General features: G+C 42.4%; 1 long non-coding RNA gene and 1 other non-coding gene across 3 annotated transcripts; both read right to left on the bottom strand.

Moving 5' to 3' along the window:
* Positions 1–691: 691 nt before the first annotated feature.
* On the bottom strand, positions 692–9,845 carry LOC141656070 (uncharacterized). 2 transcript variants are annotated; one of them, XR_012548320.1, is made up of 3 exons: positions 9,654–9,845; positions 9,498–9,560; positions 692–984 (listed from the first exon to the last, which is right to left on the bottom strand). It is a non-coding gene; the product is annotated as an uncharacterized LOC141656070 (long non-coding RNA). The 2 variants fall into 2 exon arrangements; XR_012548321.1 differs by having other exon boundaries at positions 9,658–9,845.
* On the bottom strand, positions 8,618–8,744 carry LOC141658353 (U11 spliceosomal RNA). Its single transcript, XR_012549244.1, has one exon. It is a non-coding gene; the product is annotated as a U11 spliceosomal RNA (small nuclear RNA).
* Positions 9,846–10,707: the final 862 nt, after the last annotated feature.

The raw sequence follows: 10,707 nt of genomic DNA, 5'->3' as shown, positions 1-10,707 counted from the left end.
CACCTGCGATAAACCATTTTATGGGGAACAGATTTGACAGGTACTATAGATTAGCTGACTCGGGAGCATTCGGATGAGAGCTCGACTTGGACCATAGTTGAAGTCTAGATCACATAGAACAATTATATCACTTTATTTATTTCCACTGCGAGTTGTAATTATTTTATATTAAGTTTTAGTTAGTTAAATTGTAATAAACATGTATTCACTAAAGTTTTAATTTAAAGTACTTTGGTTTGTTGTACTTTGTTATTCACTATCTCGGGAAATCGAGATGGTAACGCTCTCATTTACTTGGGATGTCTAGCTAAAGGCTCCTGAATAAATGGGGGTATTACGGTTCTTTTGCATGGATAACTAGAAAAGAAAGTGCACTTTCTTTATATGAGTTGTACTTTCAATCACATTAAGCACTAGTCAGATTTAAAGCCTATCAATGGACCTCTTTAAGGGAGTTATCCCACCCGAATAACATCTTTGGTTCAGTGGAGTATTACACACCCACACTTGAAGAACACAACTGTGACACCCCCATACTCCAAGTGCCTTACCAGGACCACTTAGGTACAAGAATGTCACCATCTCAGTTACCCGAGACAATGATAATCATAAGACAATGAAGAAAGATAATTTAAAGGTAAAATACGGTTTAAGTGACTACATGTTCAAAACCCAAAACTGTTAACGGAAATACAAAGTGTGAACCCCCGCAAACTTGCTAAGAAAATACAATAAGTAAATGCGGAAATTTTGTAACTTTTAAAGTTTAAAGCGTGGGTTCATTAAAATCTAAAACACAATTAAAGAATGCGGAAATAAAGTTAAGTTTTTACAAACGTGATAGTCAAAGATGAGGGGAAAATGTATCCCTTGAATGACGATACAATAAAAGGTGAGTTTAAGCAATCCTAATGAAACGACTACTAGTCCAAGGTGCTCGCTAGCTCACACATGTCTTCACCCCAAATAAGCACCAACTAATACCTGTCATTCATGAAACATGAACGCCACGGTCAGTGGGGAGTAACTCAGGGTTCTCCCAGCCACATTATGTCAAAATGAACATAACAAAGAACTTAAACAAGCAAACAGGTCCAAGTATTAAACAAGACGTATACCATTGGAATTATACTAGACATGGGGGCATTCATGCTAGCGTAGTAAGAGAAAGCAAGATGGAGTAATGACAGAATAACAATAGGGTATTCAATGGAACAATAATTGAACATGTCTAGGCATATTCAAACAAATGAGATAAAGGAAAGGGTACGGATACCAGTAAGTAATCACGAGCACGAATTCCAACGAAAACATGACATAGATATGAGATCAGAACTCGAATCATATGAAGTAGGTAAATAAGAGATCAATCAACACAAAATATATGAGGGGAACCATTGTAACACTACGGATTTTCTTTGGGGCCTACTCGACCGAGTAGAGACTACTCGGCCGAGTAGTGCTCTGAGTGCGTGTTATTTTGGTTCTGCCGAGGAATACTCGGCCGAGTATGAGAGTATACTCGACCGAGTATAGGCCACTCGGCCGAGTGTTGTTACACTCGACCGAGTGTTCTTTTTGGTGTTTTGGCGTTTGTCTCTGGAGTCGATACTCGACCGAGTATCTGGGAAGGTACTCGACCGAGTTATCTTTACTCGACCGAGTATGATGTACACTCGGCCGAGTGTTCTTATGGCGGAAGGGTGTTAAATTTTGAGCATGTGTTTACGTTTCTTTCTTTCTTATCAGCTCAAAATGCCGCCCAAAAGAACTCCCGCGCAGATCCAAGCTTCAGAGATGTCTCTTGATGAGGTTGCTCGCATGATTGAGAAGCAAGAGGCTCTCCTTGAAGCTCTCAAAAATGTGGGAAAAGGAAACGAGAAGACGATGGATGCAACCCAGCTTAGCATCAACATTGCTCGTTTCCACCCTCCCACATATGACGGGGTAGGTGAACCAAAGTCGCCGAGAAGTGGCACCGTGAGATTGAAGCTCTCATGGAAATGGTTAAGTGCCCCGAGGATATGATTGTTGAGCAGGTAGTGTACTACCTAAGGGGAGAAGCTGCAGTTTGGTGGCAGAACGTCAAGGATGATGCTAGAGCTTACTACCAGGAGGAAGGGGCTATTCCGTGGTCTGGGTTGAAGAGTGCTATGAGAGAGCAGTTTGTGCCGGAGCATATCCGACACAAGATGAGATCCGACTTTGAATCTTTCACTATGTCTGAGGAGATGACAGTCACTGATTACTATCATCGGTTTATGGAGCTATCTCGTTATGTGGAAGATTTACAGCTCGGACAAAGAGGTTTGGCTCTCCGATTTGAGAGGGGTTTGTCTGCTAAGATCGTGAGTCGTATGCCGGCTGGGGTTGCTACTGACCTCAAGGAAGTGTATCTGAGAGCGGGTCAAGCTGAGAGAATGGTGGATCTCTCAAGGGAGATCGAGGAGAGGACTGCTACAGAAAAGAGGAAGGCTGATAGCGGGAACAACAATCAGCCAACCAACAAGAAAGGGAATTTCAATCATTCCAAGGCTTTCTTTAGTGGAGCTGGTTTCTCTGGAGGTTCTCGTGGTTGGGGAAAGAATGGAGGTCGGGCTGTGAGTGACAACACCAACCTTACGTGTTTCAACTGTGGTGGTATAGGCCACAAAAGGCGGGAATGCACGAGCTACAAGCCCGGCAATGGTTCAGGAGCTCGATCAGGAAATTTCTCTCAGGGGCCGACTCAGAGTTTTGCTAGTAACCGACCGGGAGGTTCATGGGGCAACAGAGGTGGACAGGGTAACCAGGGCGGTTACAACCGTGGTGGTGGTGGATCTTACCAGCGCCAGAATAACAGTGTCACCCAGGATTCGGCAGCTAAGCCTAGTACCTCCAATGCTTGATTTCAGGGTGGAGGACAGGAAGAATAGTGGAAAGCTCTTCATGATGGACAAGGGAAGCACAAGATGATGCTCATGTAGTTCCGGTACCTTTCTTGTTAATAATGTACTTGTCCTTTGTTTTGTTTGATTAGGGGCTACACATTCTTTTGTGTCTAAAAGTCATGTTGTGTCTATGGGTTTGGGCAAGTTTGAGGTTGTAAAAGATGATGTGTTCATACCTTCGGGGGAGTCTGTGTCGTGTCTCAAGTTATATAAGGGTATATCTATGGTGATTGGAGGGTAGATTTACCAAGAAACCCGTTAGAGTTTCCTAAGGATGGGTTTGAAGTGATTGTCGGGATGGATTGGCTAGGTAGGTATGATGCCAGGATAGATTGTAGACAAAAGAGAGTGTCTTTAAAGGGTCCCAAGGGTGTTAAGGTGTCCTATAGAGGGTTTGTGGTAAAGCCTAAGTGTAGGTTTATAGCGGTTATGACTTTAAAGTCATGTTTAAGGAAGAAGTGTCCCTTAATTCTTTGTCATGTGAGAGATCACCGAGTAGAGCCGCCGACAACTTCTGAGATATCCGTGGTGAAAGAATTTGAAGATGTCTTTCCTGAGGAAATACCGAGGTTGCCTCCCAAGAGGGATGTTGATTTCAGCGTGGAGCTTAAGCCGGGAACGGGTCCTATATCTAAAGCACCTTATCGTATGGCACCTAAAGAGTTGGCTGAGTTGAAGAAGCAGATACATGAGTTGTTAGACAAGGGTTATATCAGGCCTAGCGTGTCACCGTGGGGAGCTCCAGTTCTTTTTGTAAAGAAGAAAGATGGGAGTATGAGACTGTGCATTGATTACAGAGAGCTCAATCGGGTTCTGATGAAGAATAAGTATCCGTTGCCGAGGATTGATGATTTGTTCGATCGCCTAAGTGGAGCCGGGTGTATTCTCTAAGATTGATCTGAGGTCGGGGTATCATCAACTGAGGATAGCGGACGAAGACATTCCTAAAACAGCGTTCCGATCTCGTTATGGTCACTACGAGTATGTAGTGATGCCTTTTGGGTTGACCAATGCGCCAGCAGCTTTTATGGATTTGATGAACCGGATCTTCACACCGTTTTTGGATAGGTTTGTGGTGGTTTTCATCGACGATATCCTAGTCTATTCCAAGACTAAGGAAGAGCACGAAGAGCACTTGAGGATAGTTTTGCAGACTTTGAGAGAAAATCAGCTCTATGCCAAGTTATCCAAGTGTGAGTTTTGGTTAGAGGAAGTGGCTTTTCTAGGCCATGTAATATCCAAGAAGGGGGTATCTGTGGATCCTAGTAAGATTGAGGCCGTTACCAAGTGGGAATCGCCGAAGAATGTTGCTGAGATTCGGAGTTTCTTAGGCCTTGCCGGCTACTACCGGAGATTTGTGAAGGATTTCTCTACCATAGCACGGCCTATGACATCCTTGATGAGGAAAGAAGTCAGATTTGTTTGGGATGAGAGTTGTGAAACGGCGTTTCAGACCTTAAAAGAACGCTTGACCACAGCTCCTATCCTAGCCTTGCCAGAGGGTTGTGAGAACTTTGAGGTCTATACCGACGCTTCAAAGAACGGTCTTGGTTGTGTCTTGATGCAGGGAAGGAGAGTAATAGCTTATGCTTCGAGGCAGCTGAAGCAATATGAGGAGAACTACCCTACTCATGATTTGGAGCTGGGTGCAGTTGTGTTCGCTCGTAAGATTTGGAGGCACTACCTTTACGGCGCAACTTTTAAGGTGTTCTCTGATCATAAGAGTCTAAAGTATATCTACACTCAGAAGGAGCTTAAAATGCGACAGAGGCGGTGGATGGAGCTGATTGGAGATTATGATATGGAGATTATCTATCACGAGGGTAAAGCTAATGTTGTCGCAGATGCTTTGAGTAGGAAGAGCGTTCATTCGCTATGTACATCTATGTCCTTGCTGAAGTTGAGAGATGAGATGTCTAGATTGGGGATCTTTATGATTCGAGAGGGGAATACCATCGGGGATTTAACGATCGAGCCAGAGTTGTATGAAAACATCAAAGGTAAGCAAGAGCTTGATCCTAAGATCCAGGAGTGGAAGTCAAAGGTAGAGAGTGGAGCAGCTTCCAGGTTCTCTATACATCCAGATGGGAGTGTTCGTTTTGATGGGAGATGGTGTGTTCCGACGATGCGAGTTAAAGAGAATGATCTTGTCGAGGCTCATTGCACTCCTTATTCGATTCACCCGGTGGTGACAAGCTTTACAGAGACCTTAAGAAGACTTTTTGGTGGCCGAACATAAAGAGAGATGTAGCTGAGTTTGTGGCTAGATGTTTGACCCGCCGTAGGGTCAAAGGTGAACAAAGGAGACCTCAAGGTAAGATTCAGTCTCTAACAAGATTGCCCGAGTGGAAGTGGGAGTCGATCTCCATGGACTTTATTGTGGGGTTACCTAGGTCACAACAAAGTAACAACATGATTTGGGTGATTGTGGATCGGTTAACCAAATCAGCCCATTTCATCCCCATGAAGGATACTTGGTCTAAGATGCAGCTGGCACTGGGTTACAGAAAGCATGTGGTTCGGTTACATGGTATTCCGAAAGATATTGTCTCTGATCGTGATGCGAGGTTCATATCAAAATTTTGGCAAGAACTGCAAGAGTTGATGGGTACAACGCTGGAGATGAGTACTGACTTTTCATCCAAGCAACCGATGGTCGAAGTAACGGACCATCAAGACCTTAGAAGACATGCTAAGGGCATGTGTTATGGACTTTGGAGGCAGTTGGGAAGACAGACTTGATTTGATCGAGTTTTCATACAATAATAGTTATCATACAAGCATTGGGATGGCACCTTTTGAAGCTTTGTATGGCCGTAAATGCCGAAGTCCAGTTTGTTGGGATGATAGTTCCGAGACAGTGGTTTTGGGACCACAATTGGTTCAAGATATGGTTGAGCAAATCCAGTTGATTCGCCAAAAGATGAGAGCAGCTCAAGATCGTCAGAAGAGCTACGCCGACTTACACCGCAGAGACATTGAGTTCGCGGTAGGTGACAAGGTGCTTTTGAAAGTGTCACCTATGCGAGGTGTTATGAGGTTTGGGAAAAAGGGTAAGCTAAGCCAAAAGTTTATAGGTCCTTATGAAATTCTGGACCGTGTTGGCGAGGTAGCCTACAGGTTAGCTTTACCACCAGCTTTGGATAGAGTGCACAATGTTTTTCATGTGTCTCAACTCCGGAAATATGTGAGTGATCCGTCGCACATCCTCGAGATGGAGAACATCGAACTTGATGAATCCTTGTCCTATGCCGAGATTCCTAAGGAGATTCTTGATCGCAAGGTTCGTAAGACCCGGAATGGGGAGACGGTCTTACTCAAGGTCCTTTGGTCTAATCATAATGTGGAGGAAGCCACATGGGAACCCGGGGAAGCTATGCGAGACCGTTTTCCTAACCTTTTTGATCAGGTATGTTTGGTTACGGGGACGTAACCGTAGTCTTTTAGGGGGGTAGGAGATGGTCGCGATGGTGTTTTGTTGTTTCTTCTGCTTTGTTTGGTTCGAGTCGGGAGATGCGTTTGGGGTAACTTGTGGTGATGCTTGTATAGTTCCTTGGAGTTGTCTCATGTGATTGTTAGAGTCTTGTGTCGTGGTGTTGTGCTTGCTTGTAGTAGAGTGTGAACTTCGGGACGAAGTTCTTTTTAGGGGGAAAGATTGTAACACTACGGATTTTCTTTGGAGCCTACTCGACCGAGTAGAGCCTACTCGGCCGAGTAGTGCTGCGAGTGCGTGTTATTTTGGTTCGCGAGGAATACTCGGCCGAGTATAGTGAATACTCGACCGAGTATTGGACACTCGGCCGAGTATGCACTTACTCGACCGAGTGTCCGGTTTGGCGAAGTTATATTTCGACGGTTTGATTAAGGAGTGATTAGGGTATTTTATATTTCCGCGTCAGTTTCTAATATCACTTTTCACAGCATTATCATTTCTACGTTACCCTAATCATACCCAAATCATTCCCTAATCCTTTCATTGAGCATTTCGTAGCATATTTGTGTGGATAGTTGCGGTGATTCTTGCGTATAAGTTCTTGTTGCATTGTTGGTAAGTTATATCTTTGTAATTATTGCATCTTTTTGGGTTCTTCGTACATTTATATGGGAAGGGGATGTTGGGAATTGTACAAAGTGTAATTGTGTTGTATGATCATTGTATAGGAGAAGACTTCGTAGAGGAGCGTTTTTGATTGTCCGTGCTTGCATCTCTTTGTGATTGCTAAGGTAGGGTTTCCTACTCGATTTGCTATGCTTTACATGACATGTTGTTGTAATTATCGTTGTCTCGCCGATCATCATAGTACGGAGATTGTTGTGACAAGTGTTGGTGTGAGGGGATTGAGATGACAAGTAATGTCATGTGTTTGTGTTTGTGGTGGAGTCACTTGCGGGAGTGGCTTCACACCCTAGTTCGCCCTCCGTGGAACCCGCCACGGGAGGGGATGTGCACATTAAGGGACAGGGATCGTTGTCGCTCGTTGAGGAGCTGGACTAGGTGGGATCGGCTGCGGTCACCCACTGGCGGCGAGGATTACCTGTTGCGATGGGTAATCTGGCAGGGCTACACACTTTAGTGTGTAGTCGGTTACTATGTGAGCTTGGGTGATTGGGAGTTGATGATGATCAGATGAGTATTGCATTTGTTTGTCTTGTTTGTTGCATAATACTGACCCCGTTGTTGTTTGTGGAATCTGCGGTGATCCATTCGGGGATGGTGAGCAGGCTTGACAGGTTTTGCTAGTGAGAGCTTGGGAATTATCTTGGGAGATTTTCCACCATGAGTCATAGCATCACCGTCTGAGTCTTAGCGAGTTTCTTTTATTATTAAGACTTTGAAGTTGTATTTCGTTAGACAGTATTTGGTTTTGGATATTGTAAACTTTGCAATTTACATTACTTTAATAAATGTGCTCAGTTCAGACGCTTTTGATATGTACTAACCTCGGGCAACCGAGATGGTAACGCACTCTCATGGTAGGGTGGTCCTGGTAAGGCACCTTGGTATGAGGGGGTGTTACAACCATAGCCATTACTTTGAAACCTCTTAACAAACATTGCACGGGACGTGGCTACTAATGTCACATTCATATTTATGGCTTGCATCTCACCATAAGAACGGATGCGAACAACAATCCCGGTGATCATATCGCAACTAGGAGGCTTGCATCTCACCTCTAGTATCCGATAAGACCAAGACACTTACATCCAAACAATTGACAATATCTATAACTAAGCAAGACCGTACTACTCCTTAAATATAATTTCCCTGGTTGGGCGACAATGATAAAACTCACTTGCCAGAACAGCACAAGTGACCGAAACCGCACTTGCCAGAACAGCACAAGTGACCAAAAACCGCACTTGCCAGAACAGCACAAGTGACCAAACACCGCACTTGCCAGAACAGCACAAGTGATCAAACATCGCACTTGCCAGAACAGCATAAGTGACCAAACACCGCACTTGCCAGAACAGCACAAGTGATCAAACACAGCACTTGCCAGAACAACACAAGTGACCAAAAACCGCACTTGCCAGCACAGCACAAGTAGGGCGTAAATATCAGTCAAGCAAAAGGCATAGAAAAATGATAAATTTACATGGACACGTCCCAATTTAATTAAACAATTAGATTAATTCACTCGTATTTGAAATACGATAAATAAATGAGGATGAACGGATTAAATTGCATATTAATTAATAAAATATAAAACTTCCACAAATTATGTCGGCCGTATGTCTTGATAGCCATACAACACTCACCATTCCATTGTATAGATTGTGCATGGCATATATAGCCAACCAACCCATTTGACAATTTCCATGTTGATTAATCAAAGGAGACAAAAAGAATGAATTCACAAATTAAAATGCTATAGAAACAACATGGAACATGCCCCTGCAGTGGAAATGTTGGACAAAGCAGTAGCATAAGAACGCAGCATATCAACCCATGTGAGACCGTCTTAAGACGGATTTTTAAACATGAAATAAGACGGGATTCATCCATACTAATTACCCAATTCATACATGTATATACACATGAGACGGAAGCAAGAAAATTGGCTCAAATAAACAACAATAAGTCGACCAAACGAGCTGATAAACACGGCTGAATCATTATAATAATGATTCAATTGTCCAAAACTTCTTTAATACGAAAACACTTGGGAAAATTGATTGGGTCAATTTTCACAGTACGGAAAGATGGAACAAGGACACTTGATTGGGTCAATTTTCAAAATTTTCAATGACTTTAATACGGAAGTGTTTTCGTATTTGGCGAATTCTTTACGGTCTAAAGGCTATTGTGAAACCGTCTTAAGACGAAATTTTAAGTATGAAACATGTAATATCCATCCAAATAAACTACCCAATGCATTTACCTACTCCACCATGAATCCAAAGGTGCTAACTTTTCTCAAAATAGATAAGTAAAACTCGTATAAAACCGTCTCAAACAAACATCACATAAACTCAGCAAGAAGGAAACTTTGTATTATAAAAGAGTAACACCACACACAAACACATATAAATTTCATCATAATGTCTAGTAATCACCGTTACCTTTCCGCTCTTCAAAGAATACATTTCCGACTCAAAACTATTCCGGGTTGTCCAATGGCACACCTAAAACACAAAGAAAACGGTTAGCACGAGATTTTCGAGCCATATAAGGGCACGGTCAGAATAGTAGAAGAGGAAAGCTTGGCTCTTTATTACATACAAGGAAGGAGAACGAGAAGAGGAAGCTAATGGAGCGAGAATTAGCGAATTTGGTCGAGAAACGAAGACGAGATCTGATTTTGAAAGGTCGAAGGAAAAATGGTGTACAAAGGCTTTTTGTTCACTGTTATTGCTGTTGGTTTTCCAAAAGAAAAGGAAGAAGGAGGTGTGGGGTTGGTCGATGGTTGTTGTGAGAGTGGGAGGAGTGAATAAAAGAATTATTAATTTTGTTAGGTACAAATAGTTAGTGGCGTGTTGTGAGCTAGGTAGCACCAAAACGGACACGGACACGGGACACGGACACGACACGGACAAGTGACACGGCATCCCTTGAAATTTAGGACACGGGACACGTTATTTAAATTTAATAAAATATATATTTTATAATTATAAACGTTCGATTTTATTTTTATAAAAGTATTTGATATTAAATTTAAATAAGTGAAGCTAAAACTTGCCTTGATTATAACTCATTTTCATTTACTATCCAAACGAATCTTTTAATCAATCTCTTTCGACATCTCATTTCACGCTTAAAGAACATCATTCACCCAAAATGATGTCCAAATGTCATGGACACGCGTCGGACACGGCCGAAATACCATGGACACGCGTCGGACACGTGTCCGAATAAATATAGAAAGTGAGACACGGCTTTATAGGTGTCCGACACGTTTCGACGTGTGTCCGAGGAGTGTCGGTGTCCGACACGGTGTCGGACACGGGACGGCTGATTAGGAGAAGTGTCTGTGCTACCTAGGTTGTGAGATAGGTCGGAATTAAACCGGTCTCACATGTGAAAATGTGACGGTATTTTGTTAGACAGATATACGTCTTAAATCTACTATAATTTAAGACGGAATATTATTATTATTATTATTATTATTATTATTATTATTATTATTACTGTCTGACTGAAAAAGTATATCTCCATATAAACAAGCTCATAACAATGTAACTTTTATAAAAATTATGTTCAAAATTGAAATTAATTAATTTAAATAATTTAAAATATAAATAAAACTATAGAATGGTTAATTAAATTATAAAT

Source organism: Silene latifolia, chromosome 5 (genome assembly GCF_048544455.1).
Source record: "Silene latifolia isolate original U9 population chromosome 5, ASM4854445v1, whole genome shotgun sequence".
Classification (NCBI taxonomy): Eukaryota; Viridiplantae; Streptophyta; class Magnoliopsida; order Caryophyllales; family Caryophyllaceae; genus Silene; species Silene latifolia.
Note: the sequence above shows the minus strand (reverse complement) of the source record. Positions and strands in the feature narration are given on the sequence as shown.